At 41.3% G+C, this 15,646-nt stretch overlaps 1 protein-coding gene and 1 long non-coding RNA gene across 6 annotated transcripts in view; one reads left to right on the top strand and one right to left on the bottom strand.

Moving 5' to 3' along the window:
* The window catches only part of HS6ST3 (heparan sulfate 6-O-sulfotransferase 3), an 854,579-nt gene that overhangs the window by 758,884 nt on the left and 80,049 nt on the right, over positions 1 to 15,646 (top strand). The window lies entirely within an intron of this gene.
* The window catches only part of LOC111750420 (uncharacterized), a 40,698-nt gene that overhangs the window by 20,998 nt on the left and 4,054 nt on the right, over positions 1 to 15,646 (bottom strand). For all 5 annotated transcript variants that reach the window (XR_010318174.1, XR_010318176.1, XR_010318175.1 and 2 more), the window contains exons 2-3: positions 1,926 to 2,030; positions 130 to 201 (exon numbers count right to left, since the gene is read on the bottom strand). This is a non-coding gene — a long non-coding RNA (uncharacterized LOC111750420). The remainder of the gene's footprint in view (positions 1 to 129; positions 202 to 1,925; positions 2,031 to 15,646) is intronic.

The following is a 15,646-nucleotide window of genomic DNA, read 5'->3' as shown; positions in this document are numbered from 1 at the left end:
ACAATTATATCACAGTGGAGGAGTTACCAAAAAATATTCCAAATATTGGGCATTGTTAGCACATAAATTTTAAACCTTCCTTTTTGCACTTCCTCAGCGATGGAAGGTGACATGTGTAGTTGTGCTGACCTCTTGTAGGCTGATTCTGTGTAGACTCCAGCTGGAGCCTTAAGTTCTGTTCTGCAGGTTGTCCTTGCTACCCTGTGAATAAAATTTACAAAAGACTATTCACCAACTCAATGGCCTTATTCAAGGCTGCTCCTTTTTGAGAGAATAAGATATATTTATTTGAAGTCCAACCTGTTCTTTAACCACTCAAGTCACTGATTCTAAATAATCAGCAGTTACTAAATTTATCTTGTAAGGATTGAACATTTTACGAGGCTTTGCAAGGCTAACGGGTGTTGCATGTTTCCATGGCATCCTGTTCCTCTGTTTCCTCTTTCCCCCCACTTTTCTTTCTCCCCTTTCATTTATCTCCCCATCTCTCTTTTCCTTTTAGTCTGTCTTCTGTTTCTGTGCCTTAAGTTTCAGGAACAATAAAATAAAGTACAACAGAAGGGATGAAACTAACTTTATCTCCCAGTGTGGTCCTTGATCAAGGGGTGGTTTAGCTTTTTCTGAGAAAAGTGATTTGCATATATGAGATGACATAATATATTGCCAGTTTAGATTCTTTAGAGATAAGCTTCCAGTGGGAACAGAGGGCGTGAAGAAGCGGCACTGAGAAAAAGTGAGCCTACTAAAATGTTCATTAAGCCAGTTAATTTTACAAAGATTATTTTTACCTTTGACCTATGTGTGTTTCTAAAATGAGGCAGCATTGCCTAAGGATTAGGAGGGTTAGATTGCCTGAGTTTAAATTCTAGCTCTACCATTACTAGCTCTGTGGCCTTAGACAAATTTCTTAATCTCCTTTTTCTTCAGTTTCTTCATCTGTAAACCAGAGGTGTTAATGGTACCCACCTCATAAAGTCATTGATTAAATAAGTTAATACTTGCAAAGTGCTTAGAATAATGCTGGATATATAGCAAGCACTGCATAATGTTTCCTAAATAAATGTAATAAATAAGTAATTAAATAGGAATTTTGGCAAAGAATAAGATACAAACCCTACTGCAACTATATGATTTTCAAACAAGTTTTCTTGAGTTAACCTTAGGGTTAAGAAAGATGCAACAGATTTTTAAAGAAAAACATGGTTGTGAAGAAAACTAGTAGAAATGGAAAGAATTATAAGGACTTCCAATTATACCTACAAAATCACATTGATTTGCAGTTTAATTAACAATAGTTCATTGTATTCTTAATTCAGTGTTTACTGAAATTCACTTTAGATTCTAAGGGCTGCCTTATCCAGTCATGTTCTTTCTGTAAATATTTTAAAGCCTTTTATATTGAGTATGTGAACAACACTAAATTTAGCTCCAATTGTTATATTTCTAAAGAAGCTTAAAAAAAAAAAAAATAGTGTTAAGCCTTACTGTTTGCAAAGAATGGTCCTATAGCAAGTAACCAGACTGTGGGTTTTTGAAAATGATTGGTCTTATTAACTAGAGAGGAAAGTGTGGCCTGATGGAAAAGGAAAAAAGGCACAAGCTATGATTGTATCTTACACTTTCATCTAAGGCTTCCCGAAACTCCTGAAACCAAATCTCATTATCATTTCTTTAAATAGATGAAGCAAGTAAGATAGAGAGTTGAGTGTGTTTTCCAAGGTCACACTCTAACTTGCTAACATAGCGATAAAAATCCAATACACTTGACTAGCGTCTGTTCCCCACACGTCCTCTCTCTCGGCATCAGTTTGGTGTCTGATACAGCTAGGAGATGGGTCTAATGATCTTAGTGGTATTTCCAACCCTGCCATCTTCCTTGGTGGCTTTCCTTTGATTAATCGCTGATTGTATCCTGACGAGCTTACCTTCACACCGGTTTCTGAGCAGGCAGATTCCTTGCTAGTTGAAGAGATCAGAACGGCAAGTCTGTTCTCTGGCGCCATGTTGGTCCTTTCTGATCCTTTCAGTACCTGCTGAAAAATTTTGAGTTTATACAAGTGTTTTTGTTTTTTGTGGTTCTTTATTGATCATTTTTCCCTGGAATGCACGTTGTGTTTGTGGTTGGTTACTGCAGGCTTTGGGGATTTCCTTAATGGCTAATTGCTTTTTTCTTTTTAATTCTCTGGGGCTTTAATCTTCTGACTATGCCTTTAAGGCCATTTGAAGGGAAGAAGGGATATAGGCAGGGTGAGTGCACCATCCAGTGTGGTGGCCACTAGCCATATGAGTGTAATGAAATTTAAATTAATTACTCAAAATTAAAAATTCAATTCCTCAGTTGGATAAGCCATATTTTAATTGTTCGATAGCCACACCTTATCCCTCTCATCCTCAGTGTGTGTGTGTCTCTCTCTCTTTCTCTTTTTTAAGCATTTGGAGTAGCTTTGTTTGCTGGAAACAAACCAAACATCCATCAACAGATGAATGGATAAAGAAAATGTGGTATAACAGACAATGGAATACTCCAAAAACAAAAAACCAAACCCATTGGCTCTGAGTTAATTCCAACTCATAGCAGCCCTATAGGACAGAGTAGAATTGCCCCATGGGGTTTCCAAGGAGCTGTTGGTGGATTTGAACTGCGGAGCTCCTAACCGCTGTGTCACCAACAATAAAAAGAAATAAACTATTATACAGACCACAACATGGATGGATCTCAAAATAATTATGCCGAGTGTAGGAAACCAGACCTCCCAAATAAGAGTGCATATTGTATGAGTCCATTTATCTAAAATTCTAGAAAAATGCGAACTGATCTATGGTGACAGAAAGCAGACCAGAGGTTGCCTGGGGATGGAAGGTAGGAAGGGAGGGGTAGGAGGGAACGATTTTAAGGGGACAGAAGGAAACTTTTGAGGGTGAAGGTTATGTTTGTATTTATTTTCTCGATTGTGCTAATGATTTCATGGGTCGGTACGTATCGAAACTCTTCAAACTGTACAGTTTAAGTATATGCTGTTTATTGTCAGTCAGTTATAATTCAATAAAGCTGTAAAACAAACAAGAGTGGAAGAACTGGATTAGAAGGCTGTAAGATCCCTCTGGTACTAGCATTCTGTGATTTTTCTGGGGACACTTCTTGCATTTGGCAGTACCATTTTGGGTTCAGTCCTGAAAGCTTCTGTAAGCAAAGAACCTCTCTCTCTTCCTGTATCTAACACAGCCTACCTTTCATATTCACCTTGTATTTTGGAACCAGGACTTGACAAAGATTATGGTAATATATTCAACAAAAAGCTTTGTGTACTAAATATAGCCTCAGAGTTTTAAAGAGCTTTTTTTTTTTTCTTTTATGAGTGTTGGCAGGTGTTTTACTATGGAACAGATCTCAGAAGGAGATGAGGACACATTCTATTTTGAGGTAAAAGCTCTGAGATGTAGAAATCACACTGTAATAAACGCTATTACAGTTAATGAAATCAGGGTAGCAGCTGATTTTTATTTGATTGTATGAGGTAAATTCTTCCAAATTCTTCCCGTACAAGAACCGGCAGTGGAACATATTGTCAATCAGTCAAAACCACGAGGGGGTCTCTACTTCCTTCTTTCTTATTTATTTATTTTTTCAGGTCTGAGGTTGTAAACAAAGAGTCAGAAAAATAGAGGTTAAAACTGTAGAGACTAGAATTTCCCTTGCTTCCCACTACTTTCGTGAAAGCGCAACAATTAATTAGCCAGTGAGAAACATTCGTGAACAAGCTAAAAGAAATGATTAAAAAAACTGTATAATGCAGAATTTCTGTTTATACCTTTTTGAAAAGCAAACGCAACCACACGGTGTTAATCATCTTAAAAGGAGAAATTTTAAAACCCTGAACGTGGCAGATTTCCAAAGTGCTGATTATATGTGCTAATTGTCTTTTGCTTGTTATTTCAATCCCTTAACTAGGAAAGATTCTTAGCATATGTCTATTTTCCCCTACCTTCTTCAGGCAGAAATTCCCTTAGGGGGAGTTGCCTGACAAAGTCGTTAAGTGCAAGTTTTGTGAGCCGAGGTGGGATAACGTTTAGAGATGACTGATTACTTGATTGCAGCTAATTGTTTGTGGGACTGGAAGGTCTCTCACATCTTTAAGGGGAATCCTTTTGCATGTCATCCATCAAAAAGAATTGCAGTTTTCCCTAAGGATAAACTTCCTTTGGGGTGTCACAGAGAAATATTTCTGAGGCAACCTTGCATCAGCTTCGGTCTTTTTATTTTCTGATGAAAATAATCCCCTCTTTGTCACCAAAATGGAATTTATAGCTACCAGGCCATCCCCCAGCTAGGATGCTTGCCCTTCAGGGAGATTATTTGAGACTTCTTGTGGTTCCATGCAAAAAAATCATATACTAACTTTTTTCTGTTAGACCCCTACTGATTTGAAAGGATTAATACACTTAACAGGCATAACTCGTACTCCAGGGGTAGCTTGCTTTTGAACAGAGCTAATCTCTGAGTGAAGTGCCTCAAGTACATGTAATATTTGTGTATTTTTATGCTGAGTATAATTATTACCCTGTATTTATATGGCACTAGTCATCAAAGCTTTGAGATACTTTATTAAGGTATAGTTAATAAATAACCACTAACGGTGAGACAGAGCCCTGGAGTCACAGTGGTTAACATTCAGCTGCTAACCAAAAAGTCAGTAGTTTGAATCCACCAGCCGCTTCTTGGAAACTTTATGGGGCAGATCTACTCTGTCCTGTAGGGTTGCTATGAGTCAGAATTCGCTCAATAGCAAAGTGTTTTTTTGTTTGTTTTAACTGTGAGACTGGAGTGATGCCATCAGGCCTGGAATTCTCAGCCACTCATCAACATCCTAGCCACAGCCTTCTTGCTTCATATTCGTTACAGGACAGTGCTAGTTATACAACAAATATCTCCTGTGTACTACGCACTGTGACTAACTTAGTCATTGTGGAATTGTACACACATGTGTACATATACCCACCCACCCACCCACACACATCTTGCCCTTAAGGTTTAAGAAAATGAAGGCCATCTATGCCTCAGTGCATTGCACAAACCCTGCAAACCTTGTTCCCATTGCCACTGATTTGGAAAAAGTTGCGACATTGAGCAATCATGAAACTGTGGCTTTGTTGAAGAGGTGGGATTTGGAAGTCTTTTTGGCCTGTTTGTAACCTGGTGCACATCTTGTACACTGTAAGCTCTTGAATTACAACCCTGAAATGAAGTTGGGTGTGTGGCTATTGTGGCAAATATGGATTTTGACAAAATTTCTGCCCACTGGAGGTTGAGTGCTCCGTGCTGATAAATAAATGTGGCATGGATCAGGATGAAGATATTAGGCTGGGAACTGAGGAATTCAGGCTGTGATGTGAAGCCTGCCAGGTTCAGATATAGCCAAAATCTCCATCAGCCCAAACCAAAAAATACCAAACCCATTGCTGTCAAGTTGATTCTGACTCATAGCGACCCTATAGGACAGAGTAGAACTGCCCCAAAGGGTTTCCAAGGAGCCGCTAGTGGATTTGAACTGCTGACCGTTTGGCTAGCAGCCGAGCTCTTAACCACTGTGCCACGAGGGCTCCTCCATCAATGCAGAAATTAATAATTTAGCAGAGAAGAAATTGTACATAGCCTGAGTTAAAAGTGAAAAAGAAAAGTGTCAACACAACTTCATGAGGCAGGTATCCATCATCCCACCTGGCATAGGACTGGGGATCCTCAGAAGTTCTTGGGAGAGCTAATATCAAACTCAGGTAACCTCTTTGTTCCTTTGCCCCCAACTGGAAGCCATACTTCTATTTCTGCTAAGAAGAATGGGGCCAGGGGCTGAAGAAGAAAACCTCGTGAGATCGTGTTTTCTTTTCTCTCTTCTCGTTCAGACAGACATAGTAGAGCCTCAGAGCCTCACACTGTTTTCCAAGGGCCAGAAAAGAAGGATGGTCTCATTATTTCTCCCATCACTAGCTCCACCCTCATCCTCTCTTTGTTTACCTTGCTGATGCTCGGAGGGCAGGTCCCACTTGCTTAGCGTGCAGACACTGCTTTTAACTGCCTTTGGGGCAAGAGATGAAAGGGAAATGAATATTGTATATGCAAAAGGGAGAATGCTTAGTGTCACTCCCTCGGCTAGTTGACCGTGTAGAGAAGTAATTGCCAACAGTGATTTGGGACCTGCATTTTGCAGGCAGTACGTTTAAGTACACATATAAGCCTTTCTTAGAAAATGATCACAAACTCTGACTATGTCACTTTTGTACTCTTATCTGGCTTTTTCTTCATTTCCCCTTAGACGCAGTTGTTAGGGTATAGAATTTTAACAGGAGTACTCATTCCATTTCTTGTACTCTAACTTAAGTGTGATTAAACTCAGAATAAAATGAGCTTTTTCCTACCATAGAAACCGCAGTGCAGGAAGGGGAACAAAAAGACTCTTCACGCTACTTTACTTTTCAGTTCCCACGAGCATGCCCTTCATAAAAAGCAGTATCCGAATGCCCCAGTAAATGTACAAACAATGCCATTGATCCTATGAGCCATTTATAGCACGTCTGAAATGCCAGCAATCACATCATTTAGTCTCTGACATCTGCTTGCTTATGCCCACTTCATTCATGGCGCAACACTGAGCTGTACTCTTTACTCAAGGAAAACTCTAAACCAGTACTTCAGAGACTTCAGTGTGTAGAAACATGGCCTGGAGAGCTGTAGCACAGATTCCTGGGCTCCACCCCAGAAATTTAGTAGGTTGGCAACGGGACCTGAAAATGTTCATATCTAACAGGGTCTGAGGTGATACCAGTACTGCTGGTCCATGGTTCTCTTTGAGAAATAGTGCTCCTGGCTAAAAAGGACCATATTTAGAACCACCCACTACAAGTTACCTCAAACAACAACAACAACAAGAGCACACACACACAAGCTGCTTTTATTTAAGGCAATGGATTTGGTAGGTTCTTTTCAGCTTAGGATGGTAACACTTATCTTCTTTACAAGACATTTCAGCCGCCTGCAAGGAAATAGCCAGAGAGAGTTACAGGGCCATTAGCACAGACCATTGAGAACATTCCCTGACTTGAAAACCCTGAACAGGAAAAGCTGTTAATGCAGACATCCATTCTGTGCTTAGAGGACCTGGGTATTGCTGACACGTTGTTTTAAAAGGAACATTGAAAACCTCTAGTCAATCAGTAATTATTAATATTTATTACTAGTCTGAGGAAACCCCCAGCATGTACTTATTTTCTGAAGCCTGGTAATAAAAGCAGATAAACTAATAAACAATTAGTCTTTTGAAGAAATCTTTCACCTGCTTAATTTCTTTTTCATCTCTCTCTTTTTCTCTCTGCTTGTGTTAAAAAATATATATATGTGTACATATGTATATATACACTACACTATTTTTGCTAGCTAAATTATGGGGATGAAGTAAATTACTACTCCTGGTCTACCTCTCTTTTTTTTTTGAGCTACACAATTACATTATTAAGGTTAATTACACCAGCAATTAAGAAGGATCTAGTTATTTGGGAGCAGTTATTCACAATGAATTGTTCCTAATGCCTCTACACGTGGATTGTCTTGATGGGCGAGCATGAAGTCTGTAGGTCAGTGCAATATTTCTTGTTGCATTGGCTGTCAGAGGCTTTCATTCCTGCCCTTGAAAGGCGCAGAAGTATTGGATAAACCACATTGTACCACTCCTTATCTTTCTTATGGGTATTAGGGACAGATATTCTCATTAACTCTCAGCTGGTGAATTATGGGCCAGCCATTTACTGTACAGAATAATAAATTGTCCAGGACTATGTGTGCACACAAGCTATTGGCTTGGAATGTTGGTTTCCTCATCCAAAGCAGTTTAGTTATTTGTAGAAGCCCATCTGGAGTGCCAGCGGATGAGTTTGTTAATTGAAGGTGGATCTTGACTGTGTTTTTTGACATTTATCAAGTCTCAGACAATGTCTCTTGAGGGTAATTTTAATGCTGGCATACATTAAATGACCAGAAATTTAGACGAAGATATGTCAGACCTCAAACATTCATGTTTTACTTACATGCCTGCTTTTCAGAACTAAGCAATTCTGAATTGGATATTACATTTACTTGACATGAAGAGTGGTTTCATAGGCAAAACTTTGCTTGTAGCAATATACAGAAAGCTGTAACACCAAACAAACAGCACTTGATTGCCTTGTTGTGGATGGAATGGAAGTTAAAATCCGAGCCAAGCTGTGGCACAGTGAGCTCTCAGTAAGTTGGTATTGTCTTGTGGGTTAATTGTCCCATAGTAACGGTCAAAAGTCAAGAGAAGTGTTTGAAGTAACGGTCACTTTTATGAAGTGTGCGTTGGGATCTTATATCTGTGGCCACGTCTTGGGGGAATTCTCCCCAGGTGTGCAGGTCGGGTCACACCATTATGGGTGGTGCTCAATAAGGTTTCACACTTTAATCAGTTACTGTTCCTGAAAGGAGGGTAGTACTGTCTACCTGATGCAATTGAAGAGATTTCACTCACGGTGACCTCTTGTGTGCCAGAGGAGAACCGTGCTCCATAACGTTTTCTGTGGCGAATTTTTCAGAAGTAGATGTGCAGACCTTTCTTCCAAGGTGCCTCTGGGTAGACTCAAAACGCCAACTTTTTTAATAGTAGCCGAGCACTTTAATCCTTTTGTGCCACCCTGGTAGTACTGTAAACCTGTCGCCGTTGAGTCAATGCTGACCCATAGCGACCCTATAGGACAGAGTAGAACTGCCCCATAGGGTTTCCAAGGAGCACCTGGTGGATTTGAACTGCCAGCCTTTGGGTTAGCAGGCGTGGCTCTTAACCCCTGTGCCACCAGGGCTCCCGTAGTACTGTAGTCATCAGCTATTCTCCAGGCAGAATGGCTCCATTAGGATCAGCACATTAGATGATATAACAGAAGCAAGAGTCATCTTTTTGTCCTTTATGAAAGAATTCAGGAAGCCTAGATAAGCATTGGGATGATACGATCACTCAACTACAGTTGAAGCATGAAATAAGCAACCAGAATGGCTGGGGAAGGGACGGGGAGGAGAAATCTAATGATCCCATCCCTGAATTAAAAGAGCGTATGTACATTTTAGGAATGTAATAAGCAAACGTTCATTTTCTCCTCTTTCAAGGTGCCAAGCCTTCCAAGATTTTGGCAGCTTTGTCCTGTTACACAGCAGGCGTTCCATTCTCTCTCAGGCAGTGGGGGAAGATCCTGACACAACTGCTTTTGATACTTACAATCACAACCTGACTGAAAAATTTCTTGAACAGATCAGGCATCGACCCAAAGCAAGACTACTGAGAAGTTAATAATAATAATAATAAAAAAGCTATCATCTTTTGTAAGGAGGCCATCTTCCCAGTAACTTGAACAGTGGCAATGAAATACTAGCGATGAAATATCACAAATCTATACTGTATAAAAGAAGCTCTGGTGGCACAATGGTTAAGTGCCCAGCTGCTAACCAAAAGGCTGGTGGTTTGAACCCACCCAGTGGCTGCGTGGGAGAAAGACCTGGTGCCTTAGTTATCTAGTGCGGCTATAACAGAAATACCACAAGTGATGGCTTTAACAAACAGAAATCTATTCCCTCACCGTTTAGGAGGCTAGAAGTCTGAATTCAGGGCGCCAGCTCTAGGCGAAGGCTTTCTCTCTTTGTTGGTTCTGAGGGAAGGTCCTTGTCATCAGTCTTCCTGTGGTCTAAGAGCTTCTTAGTGCAGGGACCCTGGGTCCAATGGCGCACGCCGCTCCTAGTGCTTCTTTCTTGGTGGCATGAGGTCCTCCATCTCTCTTCTTGCTTCCCTCGCCTTTTGTCTCTTGTAAGATAAAGGGTGATGCAGGCCATACCCTAAGGAAACTCCTTTTACATTGTATCAGGGCTGTGCCCTGAGTAAGGGTGTTGCATCCCATCCTAATCCTCTTTAACATAACCTAATCTTGCCTCCTGAACCAAAGGCAGAGATTAGGATTTACGACACGTAGGAAAATTACATCAGAACACAAAATGGAGGACAACCACACAATGCTGGGAATCATGGCCTAGCCAAGTTGACATACATTTTGAGGGGACATAATTCAACCCATAATGCCTGGTAATTGTCTCCTGTGAAGATTACAGCCTAGAAAATCTTACAGGGAATCTCTGCTCTGTCACATGGAGTTGCTATGAGTTGAAATTGACTCGATAGCACCCAACAACTACAATACTCTATAATCATGACTGAATTCATGTTTCTTATACTTCCATTGTTGTGTATTTTTCTTCTTGCACATTTGGTGAAGTTTTTTTTTTTTTAAACTTTATGTTGTTTGAGGAAACCGTGGTGGTGTAGTGGTTAAGTGCTACAGCTGCTAACCAAAGGGTCGGCAGTTTGAATCCACCAGGTTCTCCTTGGAAATTCTATGAAGCAGTTCTACTCTGTCCTATAGGGTCACTGTGAGTCGGCATCAACTTGATGGCAACAGGTTTGGTTTTTTTGGTGTTTGACCTAAGGAATAAGAAGGAAAGGGATGTGGGCTCATGTATAAGCCAGAGCTTTCTGTGGGAAATAGCACACAGCTAGCAGCCAAGATGTTGGTCCAAGAAATAGTAACCAAAGTAAGAGAGCCCCAAGGGGGAGGTGAAACATAGGCAAGGGATATTGGGATTGATGCTACTTGGACAAGCTGCCTCTGGCCTCCTGCCAGCCCCAATCTGGCAATTCACATTGCATGGGTAAAGGGGTCTTGCCTTATTTTAATAGGGTTTGTGATATGCCTAATTCCAGCACATACCAGGCACATAGATGGTCGATCACAGTGCTATGATGTACTCTAAGCAAACCTAGTTAAAGAGAGCAATATTATGTTGGACAGAAGCAGAAGATGGGTCTTGGAAAAATAAGGCCATGTTATAGCTGGACAATGGCAATCTAATACTCAAAATATTGTAATATCAATAGCAGTTAGAAGAAAGAAGCCAAAGATCCTGTGTTGAGATTAAATATTGAAAAGTTGCCCTCAGGGCACAGGTATGAGAAAAAAACAAAAAAACCCATTGCCATCGAGTTGATTCCAACTCATAGTGACCCTTAAGGACAGAGTAGAACTTACCCATAGGGTTTCCAAGGAGCGCCTGGTGGACTTGAACTGCTGACCTTTTGGTTAGCAGTCATAGCTCTTAACTGCTATGCCACCAGGGTTTCCAATGAGGAAATAAACTGATATTTATTAAGATCTTCTATGAGCTGCTATTGTGCTGTTGTTGTTAGTTGCCATCGAGTTGAGTCCATTCTGGCTCGTGACAACCCCATGTATACAGAGTGGAGCTGATCCATAAGGTTCTCAAGGCTGTGACCTTTTGGAAGCAGATCACCAGGCCTAGTCTTCCAAGGGCTAGGAATGTTACATGAACAATGGCTGAGGAATGTTAAGAAATCTACTCATGTTACACAGCTACATCAATGTTTTTGCATGGGCATGTAACCAGCATTCAATATGAAGAGCATTCCTGCAAGGTACGGGTTCCTCTTTATGAGGAAAGTTATTCTTTCTTCTTTAGGTTGGTTAAAATATGGTTCTTGCCCTCAAGTTGATTACCGTCTTCAGCAATGCTCAAGTCCTTCTATAAGGAATGGGTGTTACTGAGACTTTTTAAGGTGGTCAATGACTCCATCAGAGCTGTCATTAGAAAAATCTCTGTGTACGTATAGTATGAAAAATACATCAAGGTTTGGAGATCCATAGGGGTTAAGACAGAGAATTGAGATTTTGAACATTTTGAGTGTGAGGAGCTAGCAGAACATGTATGGATGTGATTGTTGTTGGAAATGCGAGAGGTGGAGCTGAAAACGTAGACTGTGGACTGCTCCATACTGCGCAAGGGTGAACAAGAGGCCAAATCAGTGGACATATTGGTGGGGACAACTCAGAATTTAGAACAAATATGTCTGACTTTTAGTTTTCCCCTGAGATTAAGCAGGTATATTTACTTTTTCAAAACCACTGTTCTTATTTACACTGTTCTTCTACAGGGGTGTTTGAATCTTTGCTGTCTAGCTCACCAAGGTTGCCATTCAGATTGAGAGGCTAGAGAGAAGACAACCCGAAAACCCCAAACCCACTGCCGTCTAGTTGATTCCGATGCATAGCGACCCCGTAGGGTTTCCAAGACTGTAAATCTCTACTGAAGCAGGCTGTCACATCTTTCTCCAAGGGAGCCGCCGGTGGCTTCGAAGCACTGACCTTTCAGTTAGCAATGGATCACTTGAACCACTGGACCACCAGGGCTCCTAGAAAGAAGACAAGATGGATCATGATCTACAGGCCTAGTGACCTACTGACCAATCCCAGAACCTATCTACTGGAATGCATGTTGAATGGCATAACTATATCAAACTGTATTTAAAAGCTTGAGCTTGATTCTGCCAGTGCCTAAAGAGAGAAGACTAGGACAAAACAAGAACCAAGAGAGCAGAGGACAAGCGAGGGGAAGGATTGGTCTTAGAGGTAGGCATAGAACCCAGTTCCCAAGGTAGAAGTAAGATCTGGAACTCTAGGTAGTTAGAGTTGTGGGAGAATGGATGTTCCGAAAGGAAAAGGTGACCAGGTATCGAGGACTAGGGGCTAGGAAAGGAAAGTGGAGAGCAGGGATCATGGATTCATGCTAAGAAACTGACAGTGTATATACAAAGCAACAGTAATGCTCTTGATTCTATGCCAGACATATGCTTCAGCTCAAGCTAGGAGTGGGCTTCCTGCTTTGGTAAAAACCAGCCTTCATTGGACAGGTCGTATAAAAAGAGATGACTAGGAAATCAGAGGCCAAAAGCCAGACAAGGCACTTCATGATACATTTATTCCAGATGGGAACTCCATTTCCTAAGGTAAGGGAGAGAGAAACTCCCTTCTCCGTGTGGAAACCCTGGTGGGTGTAGTGGTTAAGTGCTATGGCTGTGAACGAAAGGGCTGGCAGTTTGAATCCTCCAGGCACTTCTTGGAAACTCTATGGGGCAGTTCGACTCTGTCCTATAGGGTCACTATGAGTCAGAACCCACTTGACGGCACTGGGTTTGGTTTTGGTTTTCTCTTCCCTTAGTCTAAAGCTGTAATTTCCTACCTTTGTAGGATGAAGCGGGGGCAGGTTACTTTGAGAATTGGGTGAATGCTAGAGGCCCACTCTTCAGAGAATTTCAAAGACTCATGTGCCTTCAAATGTTTCCTATAAATTATAGGTTCACAGACTCCTTCTCAGACCTCCAGCTGAGAATCAGCCATCTCTCCTGCGACACACTCTAGCTTCTCTCCAGGAAACTTAAAGACTCTGCCTCCCTTATATATGTGTGTAGCAGACAGGAGACAGAGCGGAGCTGAGTTCATGTGCTCACCTCTTGAATATCCCTGGCTACACACAGATGTGTGGAGAGCCTGTTCTGGCAGAGTGATTTTCCCATGGGTAGCAAGGGTAGAAAGAGATGTTGATCACAACACAGTAAAACAGCGACAACATCAGCAGGAACAACAACAACTACCAGCATTGCAGGTCTATTGAGGGTCAGCCACGATATTATACACTTTGGCTTTCTATGTAAGTGTGATTATACCCATTTTGTTGATGAGGAAACTGAGTCCAGCAGATATTAATTTTGACTGGTCTGAGGGGGAGATATTTTCGAATGTCTGACTATGAAGAGCTCATCCTTCCACCTCTCCAATTCCCCCAACTTGCTTATGGAGTTGCTGTCTTCTTGCCCTTTACAGAGCAAAAATGAATCTCAGCGTTTTGGAGTTTTACTCTTCTACGTTAGCTGTCAAACTAAACAAAGGCCACCATTGGCCCATAAAGTATCTTTGTACCAATTAGAAAAAGACACCATTTCCTCCAGCTGGCTGCAGGCCTGTGTCCGTGCATGTGGCCGGCAAGCAGAGCACTGTGCATTTCAGCCACACTTGCTCCTTTGCCCCTCAGCGTGGTGCAAATGGCTACGGTGCTCTGTTGCTAACTGAAAGGTTGGCGGTCGGAGTCCACCCAGAGTTGCCTTGGAAGAAAGAGCTGATAATTTACTTCCAAAAAATCAACCACTGAAAACCCTATGGAGCACAGGTCTGCTCTGACATACATGGGTTACCATGGTTGGGGTCAACTCCACAGCAACTGGCTTTTTTTGTTGTTGTTGTTCCTTTGGCCAGTTGCCCTTGCGCAGTGAACAACCTGCCCAACTGTGAGCAGCAGCCTCGAAACAAATTCCCCCCAAATGCTATCAGAAGTAAGAAGCCAGGGACAAAGCTTTGTTCTCAGGAAACGCTGTAGAGTATTCATGAGAGTTCCTCAATGATCTTGATATTCAGAAGCTGTATCTTCTTAAACAAATTGCTCTGGAAGCTTACTCTCCTGGAAAGGCATGTACCATAAAAATGGAAAGATAAAACTCTCTACAGGAAACCAGGGCAGATCATAACTCTGCTGCAGTCAGCAAATGAAAATATATCAATAATGAGATGAAGCCCAATTCAAAACAACTTATGTTGTCTTTGGTCCTCAAAAATAACCTCTTTTCCATTATTAGTGAAAACGTGAGCCTTTTTTTCATTTCTTGTGAATCCAAATCTTGTTTTTAAGAGATGATCATGTTTATTTAAAATTGCTTCCACTTAGCTCTTATGGTACGGTGACAAATATGTTATTGTTGGTGCTTATTGGTGTTATGATCAGTCAGTTGTCAAGCCTTGAAGGAAAAATCATGGACTGAAACACTGAAAAAGTAATCTTATTTTCATAAATATGTTCCCAAATAATTATCTCATGTTGAATATCCATTTAGCCTTAATATAAACTTCTCATGTGAAACAGGAATGTTGGTGAATGGCTTAGAAATCTGTTAGGAAAATAAATAGAAATGGTAAGGCATATTTTGTGATATATTAGCATTCATATTGATTGTGAACTTTTAAGCTTGAATCAGCTAGGCTGGTTTTTTCCAGAGTCTAACGTTTTTCTTCAGAGAACATAATCAATTTACCGCTGCAGCCCCGAGGCTGCCCCCAATATCCTCTGGTTAGACGTGTTAATGCCCAGGCGAAGAAGACCACTGAATTATTTAAGAATCTGAAGGGAGTAAAGTTATGGCAGAGCTAAGCATTTCCAGTTTTCTCCACCTTCTCCAAAATGGTTGCCACCCACACACCTCCTCACTGTAGTTAGGGTGCATCTCCTTTGTTCTGAGGCAGCTTCAGCCTTGCCTGGTGCATGGATGGCTGTGTGGCAGTCACTGCTCAGTGGCTGTTAGCCAGCTCTACAATTGTGAACATACTAAGGGAGACTTGGAATCTAGGAGGCCTTATTGAATGAGGGGAGCCCTGGTGGCGCAGTGGTTAACAGCTGGGCTGCTAACCGAAAGGTCGGCAGTTCAAATCCACCAGCCAAACCTTGAAAACCCTATGGGGTGGTTCTACTCTGTTGCTCTATGGCAGCTGGTACTGAACTAGGATTTAGGCTGGAAATAAGCAACTCAGCATATAGAGAGATAGAGCTGGCAGGGAAAGTTGGTGAATTTGATACTTTTTTGTGTTCTTAGTGGTGTACCTTTTTTTTTTTTTTTTGCCCTTGAGTTTCTTTTGTCATGCTTTTTCTTCA

Source organism: Loxodonta africana, chromosome 17 (assembly GCF_030014295.1).
Source record: "Loxodonta africana isolate mLoxAfr1 chromosome 17, mLoxAfr1.hap2, whole genome shotgun sequence".
In the NCBI taxonomy this organism is placed as follows: Eukaryota; Metazoa; Chordata; class Mammalia; order Proboscidea; family Elephantidae; genus Loxodonta; species Loxodonta africana.
The sequence above is the reverse complement of the archived record's forward strand: the minus strand, read 5'-3'. Positions and strand labels throughout refer to the sequence as shown.